Source organism: Pteropus medius, unplaced genomic scaffold, assembly GCF_902729225.1.
Source record: "Pteropus medius unplaced genomic scaffold, Ma_sr-lr_union100, whole genome shotgun sequence".
Classification (NCBI taxonomy): Eukaryota; Metazoa; Chordata; class Mammalia; order Chiroptera; family Pteropodidae; genus Pteropus; species Pteropus medius.
In genome coordinates, this window is record NW_024349796.1 from 11,725,269 (window position 1) to 11,734,444 (window position 9,176).

General features: G+C 39.0%; 1 protein-coding gene across 1 annotated transcript in view; it reads right to left on the reverse strand.

Moving 5' to 3' along the window:
- The window catches only part of USH2A (usherin), a 576,091-nt gene that overhangs the window by 102,148 nt on the left and 464,767 nt on the right, over positions 1-9,176 (reverse strand).

A 9,176-nucleotide genomic window follows, 5' to 3' on the forward strand; every position in this document is an offset into this window, starting at 1 on the left:
ACGTGAAGCCACACAAGATTCTAAATAGCCGAAACAATCTTGAGAAAGAAGACCAAAGCTGGGGGACATCACATACCCAGATTTCAAACTATATTGCAAAGTTTTAGTATTCAAAATACTACGGTATTGACATAAAAACAAACACATAGATTGATTTAACAGAATAGAGAGCTCAGAAATATATAATTAACCACAAATATATATTAATTGACCACACATATATGGTCAGTTAATTTAAGACAAAGGGGCCAAAAATACACAATGAGAAAAGGACAGTCTCTTCAATAAATGATGTTGGCAAAACCAAACAGTCACATGCAAAAGAATGAAACTGGACACTGCCTTACACTACACACAAAAAGCAACTCAAAATGGATAAGTGACTTGAACATAAGATCCCAAACCAAAAATTTCTAGAAGAAAACACAGGCAATAAGCTTCTTGACATCAGTCTTGGACATGATTTCTTGGATCTGCCTCCAAAAGCAAAAATAAATAAATAGGATGACACCACACTAAAAGACTATGCACAGCAAACAAAACCATCAAAAAAATGAAAAGGTACTCTAATAAACAGGAGAAGATATTTGCTAAATATATACCTAATAAGGTGTTAAAATCTAAAGTACATGAATAAAGAACTCATGCAAGTCAATAAGAAAAACAGTGCAATTCAATTAAAAGATGGTCAGAAGATGTGAATAAACATTTATCCAAAGAGGACACACAGATGTCTATCAGCACATGAAAAGGTATTCAACACCCCTAGTCATCAGAGAAATACAAATTAAAACCACAGTGAGATATCACCTCACATCAGTTGAAATGGCCATTATTAAAAAACAAACAAACAAACAAACAAACCAAAAAAAACCAAGCAATAACAATTGCTGGTGAGGATGTGGATAAGAGAGAACCCTTGTGCACGGTTGGTGGTAATGTACATTGGTATAGCCACCGTGGAAAACTGTACAGAGGTTTCTCAAAAAAGTAAAAATAGAACCACTATATAATCCATCAATTCTACTTGTACTTCTTAAGAAAATGAAAACACTAATTCAAAAAGGTACACATACCCTTGTATTCACTGCGGCAGTATTTACGATAGCCCAAATGTGTAAACAACCTATGTGTTCATCAATGAGTGCATGGGTAAAGATGTGGGGCCTATATACAATGGACTGTTATTTGGACATAAAAAGGAATGAAATCTTGCCATGTGACAACACAGATGGACCTTGAGGGTATTTTGCTAAGTGGAATAAGTCAGAGAAATGCAAATATCATATGATTTCACTTATACGTGGAACCTAAGAAACAAAGTAAATGAGTAAATGAAACGAAACTCGTGGATACAGAAAACAGATTGGTGGTTGCCAGAGGGGAGTGGGGAGGGGCAAAACGGGTGAAAGGGTCAAGAACAACAAACTTCTAGTTATAAGATAAGTCATAGAAATGTAATGTACATCACACGGTGACTAGAGTCATTAATATTGTATATCTGAAAGATGCTAAGAGAGTAAATTTTCAAAGTTTTCAAGACAAGAAAAAATTTTTAACTTTGTATGGTGACAGATGGTAACTGACTTATTGTGGTGATCACTTAGCAAGGTATACAAATATCAAATCGTGTTGCACATCCGAAATTCAGATGTTATATGCCAATGATACCTCAACAATAAAAACAACTCAGAGGTTTTGCCATTGTTGATTTTTACCCCTCTTTTCACAGTACTCTATATATTAATTAAATATTTTTTACAAGAAATGTAGTTATTTTCAAGAAGTTGGCTAGTTGATTACATAAACAACATTTTAGCTAGAGTTTACTGAATATTTACTTTTTGGAGACCTTCTGTGGATTTCCTGTGCATTAACACAGTGGAGGCCCTCACTAACCCATGAGCTACTGCTATTATCTGCTGGTTTTAGAGGTAAGGGAGCCAAGGCCTGGAGAGTTGGAAGAACCCATCTATGACCACAGAAATAAGAGAGGGTGAGGCCCGGGAAGAAATCTGAAGGACTGGGCTGAGCAATTAGGTCAGGCTTCTGAGCCTTAGAAGGAAAATACTTACTTAGGTAGCTCAAAGCCCAGTGAAAACTTCTAGGAATATGAAAAATCCAAGTGGGAATACATATTTAAGTAGCTCCCTATGGACTACTACCACAATCTGCATGTCAGTGCTGCATGTCACGAGAGCAGGCTGACGTTAGACTATTTGGGTTCAAAGACTTCCCATCTAGTAACTATGACCACGGGCAAGTTGTCTGACCTCCAGGTGCCTCAGTTTCCCTATCTGTAAACTGTGGGCATGGTAGTGTAGACTTGCTTAATTAGGCTACAGACTCACCTGAGGGAAGGCAATATTAGAATCCCGTTTTCTACATTCTATTTTCTAGGCCCTGTATTTTTCATGCTTTAGAGGAGTGGATTACTAATAGGCTGATTCAAATGCTCTGTTATAAAAGCATCGACTGCCATTAGGCATAGATGATTTACATGAACTAGATGACCTTTCATATATATGACTCTGTAAAACTCAATAAAATCAACACATTTCAACTGGAATTTGCTGTCATTTTAAGTAAGTCTCTATTGGTAGTCCTTAAAATGAGATATATGTGAAATATTAGCAACAGGCAATGAAAAGGGCACATCAATTGAAAAGTACTCATGAATTGATCAGGATGAGAAGAAGGAAATAAAGAGACGTCTCAAAGGAACCGTTCTGACTGTAACTTAATCCTGGAGTCTAGAGAGTAGAAGGAGAAATGAAAACATCATTCAAGTGCTCAGCATCGAATTAAAAAAGTGGGAAATCGCAGCTGTGGAACGGAGAAAGGCAAATGCATGGAGACAAGCTAAGTATCTAACGCTGCAGCATAGGGAAGATTATTGTCTGCAAATTCCCTGAATCCCCTATAGGGAATCATGTTCTTTTTTAAAGAGGAGAGGCATACTGTAACCAAACTCATTACAATTACACCTTTAAGTCACATTACTTTCGAGAATAAATGTGTGTTAAAAAGAAACCGCAAAAAGTCTGTCTATGGATTATAAAAATATGATTTGGAAGACAAAACTTATGCCGATGGAAGTTACGTTTGATGTCCTCCATAAACAACAGCTTGTTTCTAATTCTGAATCTCCAGATAGTCAGGAAAAGGCAGTTTGTCCACTGTAATTTATGACAGTGCTTCTTCAAAGCACGCATCCAGTCATCCTACGGTGTCATCTGTTACATGCTAAAGAATTACCAAATAGTCCTAAAGAATATGTAATTCCACAAGTTCCTCAATCAACGTGGTTGGTGATTAGCTCACATGCTGAGAGATCTGGGTTAAGCTAAAAATGGTCTTGTTATGTTAGCAAGTGTTGTACAAGCTGTGGATAAGTAACCAGTCTCAGCACCAGTTCACCCGAATTGTATGTTTGGCCCAGCCCACCTGACTCACACACACATGCTCCTGGGAAGCACTTTCGCTTGCCCTCATCCACCGTGGATTGCACTAACTGATCCCCCTCCGAGTATCTCTGCTCGTGGAGACTCCCAGGAAATCCCAACATCCACTGGCAGCCTTGGCTGCAATGGGTAGAACCGTATCAGGATTTGAAACTTTAGATCGATCTCTGTGAAAATCTGCATGTTCAAAACTGTCACACAAGACACCAGGGAATTACTTCAGAGACAACTAAGGTGCACTTAAATTATGAACTGTTTTACAAAATGTGAGAAGAATTTCAGGAGCTCACAAGCTACAGTCTCTTTTCTGGATAGTGCTGTCCATCATGGCCTCAGCGGCTCGGCACTCCACTTGGTCAAGACAGTGTTTTGTCAGCAGTGAGTAGCCACTGATGCTGTCCGCTTCTTATACCAATACTTTAAAGTATGAGTTTGGATGCTGTCTTCTATGAGCTGGACGTCGAAACAGCAAAGCAAAGGGGCTCTTGCACTGGAAATGCCTGGGAAACATTGTCATGACTTTCACTTCTGACTACTTGTGCAAGCTTATTTGAATAATTCAATATTTAGGATATTTTACATATAGAATATATAAACTTGCATAATTATATATATACATATATCTTAATTCTGTAACTTATATAAAATTGTAGGCCACAGCTTAGGCCTCCTTCTCTAATATCTTCGTGATCAGATTCATCCCAAGCAGCTTTCCTAGGTGAGTCGCTTCTTCAGCAGACTCTCTTTCCAAATATAGGTCAATATGAAGCCTACTATTACGACGTCCAAGGAAAGATCCTTGCCTTTGAGTTTTGTAACCCTATTTTAATAATTTTTCCTCTCTGAGTCTGGTGTTGTACTAGACTGAAGCGGCTTTTACCTACATTTTTATGCAGGGTTTTCTTCTCTACAATCAAAATGTGGCATCAGGTGGCACCAAAGTCTGATGTCACTCAAACGCTGGACAACAAGGACATGCAACCCAGGAAGAACAAGACTCAGAGAACTGTTGGCACAAAACTGAAGTAGTGATTGCCCAGGCAAAGAGCCTTGGGATATCTGCGATTTCAGGGGGCAATTTTTTTTTTTCTATAAATATTAGTGTCCAGGCAGCTGTGGACTCTAACTTGTTGGCTATAATACTGTATCCATAAGAATGTTTAAAGGACGGAAGAAACAGTGGTTGATGTTTTGTTTTGTTTTTTTGCATGTAGTCAGGTGCAAGGTTTTCCTAGGAAAAATAAAAATAAAATGAATTGCCACAGCTATTTTCACAGGTCTGTCTGGTGGTCAGCAGTCAGGGAGCAGATGGGGGAAACACAGTCCAGAGACTGCAAACTAACGACAGAAGAAACTTCTGGAAGTGTTCTGAGGACATGATTGTCATCTCAGTTTCCTTCCTGTGTGTGTCAACTGCAGAAATACACCGCCGATCAATCCAGACTGCCAGAGATCAGAGCTGGTTTCATGGGCACGTGACCTGTGTTCTCATCCAAGGTCTTATGTTCAGAAGGACCCCATGCTTGATTCAATCCTCTGTTTTCAGACTAGAAATTCTTAATGGTTTTTTGAACAAAGGGGCCCCACATTTTCGTTTTTCACTGGGCCCTGCATATTCTGTAGCTCACCCTGCCTGAAATTTAGATGTGTCTGACAGTGTGGTTTTTATATTCAATCGAAATGGAATGTAGTCATTTAGATACTAGTTTACGATTCATTTGACAAATATTTTTGAACACTTAATCTGTGTTAAGTACTGTGATCGGAACCTGTCATAGTATCCGTGATAAAATGGCTAACAGGAAGCTACTGTCTCTGGCCTAGTTGTTGAGGAACAGAGACAGGAGAAAAGGATAGTGTGACAAAGTATAATAAACGCCATGACAGCAGAATGTAGGCTACTACAGTAGAGTTACCTAAATGTCAAACTCCTTCGTAAAGAATTTCTACATTTTGTGATATCGATGTTTAAATATGTTCTCTTTTTCCCAAAAGTGATGGGGAGGCTGTTTTAGTCCATTAAGAGCACATTGTTAGGGGTTATGCCATTTTAGCACAGGAAGTTCTCATGAGCTTCGAAGAGGATGGATTCAGAAGGCAAAGTATCCTTTCCTTGCTAACGTAATGCTGGTGGGTCTCCTCTTTTAAGTGAAATGCAATGCTGAGCAACTTTCAATGAATGGTTTTAAAAACATTTCCCCTAGCGTTAAGAGACACATAAGCCCTTAATATATTTGCTGCTAAGGAGGATATGATTAATTCATTGTGTTCTCAGTGGCCCTAATTATTCAGTTAATCCCTTTCCCCTCTCCTCCACCCCAATGCTGAAATTAGGAGGCCCACGTAGTCAGCGGCGGTAACCCGAAGTGAAACAATGCCGTAACCGACATCCCAATTGTTCTGTGCAGGCTGGTGGCCATGTTTCGTAATAAGTGATATGAAAAGGTCTTTTATTGACAAGCTGCCATGCGCTGTTTGCATTAGCGAATATGAGAAGGCGGTGGCTGCTGCTCCCTCGTCCCCACGGTATTCGGCTCAGTGAGATAGCAGAAAACGCTTCAGTTTGCTTAAAGCATTGATAACACCTCTAAATAATTAACTGAGGACTTCCTGTCTTCAATTACTTAATGCTTTTTTTAACATCTTGAGAGGATTATAAGCAATTTATGGATTTCGCATGATGAGTGCATTTGCCACTATTCCCACAAAGCATTTACAGGATCATGTTTCTAAAGCTTTGAGGTAATTAAAAATAAGCATGGAGACAATGGGGCTGAGGCAAGGTGCTCGCTTCCCTGTCTGTCATTTCTTAGGACCTAGATTTCCAGGCTCCAGGATGACTAGTGCTACAGCTTCATTAGGATCCACGGTTACTTAGGGAACGCCAATGCTTTGGAAATGATGAGAAAATCAAACCATTTATCCCCTGAGGTTCAGGCAGCTCTTCGATCAAACATTGGAGATGAAATGTGAAATACATTTGATTATTTTCGCTCACTCCATGAACTCAATAAAACAGTCATTCACATCCTAATTGACTTCTGTACTGAATTCGGTCAGTCAGCTAACCATGGAACAGAATTTTCCCTGGCAGGTAAAATATGCTAACACTACATAGATCGCAGGGGTTAGATTATCTAATAACTTGCACCGTTCCTGTCCCATCGGGGTGGCATGTGAGAGGCTCTGTAGTTGGTCAAGTTTTGCTGGATGAGGGTTATTTCCTCATTCAACGAAGAAATTTCTCTTGAGGGCTGTATTGCCAAGCGAAGGACTCTTTCAATTTATCTAAAACAGTACAGAGGGATGGATCACGTGGATTCTAAAGGCTTCTTTCCACTTTATAATTTTGTAAAAAGTTAAAAAAAACTTTAAAGTATTTATTCTACTAAAAAAGAATTCCGGCATTAAGTCATGTGAATGAAATTCTCTCTGGTTGTGAAAATAACCGTTAAAATTACAATGAAAAGAAGAACTTGTAGGGTGAAGAGTTTTAAAAAAAAATATTTGCAATTATTTTATAATTAATGGGGCTATCGATCCTGTTGGCTTGAACCTTACAATTGAACTGGGTTTGTTGGCACATATATGCTGGTTTCTAAAACATGAGACCCAGTATAGCCAGCGATAGTTCAAAAGCCAAAGCCAACTAAGTGGGTAGATCCTGTAGGAAATGTCTTCACCTTGTATCCCAGTTTCTTGGGAAACATTCACTGGCACAAAGTCTTAATGCGCCTTAACTTGGCTTTCAAAAGTCTTTAATTAATATTGCATTGTCCACTTGAGGTCATTCTTTTAATATTCCCCATTGCGTCCTGTATAGAGTTCTGACATAGCATCATCTGCACTGTATTTGTAGTTATTCCTAAACTTGCCACTGTTTTCTGTTACTGAGGGTTTCTGAAGAGCAGCAAATATTTTTAATTACTTTGGGGCACTTAGTATACTATTTAGAACACGGTGAGCAGGTAACATTTTTTTGGCGGGGGGAGGGGAATGAGACAGTATTCATTTTTTCTTAGGTAGACAGAGGTAGTGGATGCCTCCAGCACTCTGAGTAAGCCTTTCTCATGTGAATATCAAAAAAAAAACACCCCTCACTTATCTTATAGGGATGTGATGAGAATCGAATGTGTCAAATTGCAAATAGATTTTTAAAATTATACGGCTCCAGATAAACGTAAGGTTTTATTATGTGAAACAATGCTATTCCAATTACTTGTGATGATTTTCATTTTAAGTGACATAAGAAATTAAGGGACACAACTGATCATCTGAATTGATGAAGGCTTTTCCCATCTCCATTATCACTGATTTACCTCAGGATCTTCAGGTAAGGAATGCAATGTGCTAGTCCACAAATATTTATGAAGCACCTTCTGCAGACTTATGGCACTTTAGAAAAACAGGACACTCTGTCAATGAATGCTTGCTGCATGTCAGTGAATTGTGGAGTTAAGAGCAAATCATGATGAACTTATTTTCCCACCTGTGTCTTACAGTCTGTGCCGCCTCTAAGGGAAAATCAGGCACACTCTTCCAGGCCTGTCTGCATGTCTATGTGAGATTTGCTGCCTCTAGTATCAGTGGCCCCTGCAAGGTGTGGGGTCCGAAAGGAGAGCCTTCACTCAGTGCCTTGGAGCAAGGCTGCTGGTGACAGGGAGAAAGTAAAAGTTTGCAGACACTGCTCTGTGGTCTCAGAATCTAAACTTACACACCTGTTTGGGATGATTCATTAGATCTAAATAATGAACTAGGTTACTTAATATCTCAATTTTTTTTTCCTCTTTTCTTTAAAGCAGGGCAAGGTTCCTCTGTACCCTGCAGGTTTGTGATGAGGATTGAACAGACAGTACATGGCGAGTACTTAGGACAGTAGTTGGCACATATTAAGTCCACTTACTGTCTCAAACATTTATTTAGCACCTACTGACATGTCAAGGATTATTGTAGGTGCTAGCAGGTAGAGAAGGTCTCTGCTCTCCTGAAGCTTACACTGCAGAGCAGGGAGACATAAGAAGGCAAATAGACAATAAACACAAAAGTTATCAGACAGTGAGTGGTCTGTGATTTAAACAAAACGGGTGATAAGAGACGGTATGCTAGACTGGGTGAGTCAGAAAATGCTTCTCTCCTTTTCGGAAGTGACAGTCAAGCTAAAACATGTCAACTAGTACTACAATCATTACTAGTAATTATCTAACACTATACTACTATACTGTACTATTATACTACTAAAGCTAATTGTTATAATAAAATAATGCAATTGCTATTAATTAATGTGAATAATGAGTTGTCACAATCAGTCAACTGTCAACTATTCTGTGTATTGATTACCTCCGTAGTAGATAAACGTTAGCCTCTAGCTGATTTTCCTCTGCCTTCCAGTACATTCTTGGCTATCTTAGTCCCATTATCTATGAGCTTATCCTTGGAGAATGAAAATGCATCTTACTGTTTGTCTGAAAAAGTTAATACTGATGCAAAAACCCTACCCATGATGCATATCAAAGCCAAATAGAAATTATTTCTGAAGTGATCTGCCGTTGTGGCTTATTGCTGCCAGTGTGGGCTCTTCTATTAGCGTGGATAAGGAGGCTCTGACCATATGTCAAGAGAACACGTCCTTTTGAAGTGACCTCATATATCAAACACACACCCCTGGGATACTTGGCCCCCCTAAGCACAATGACAGACTCTTCTGCTAGGTTT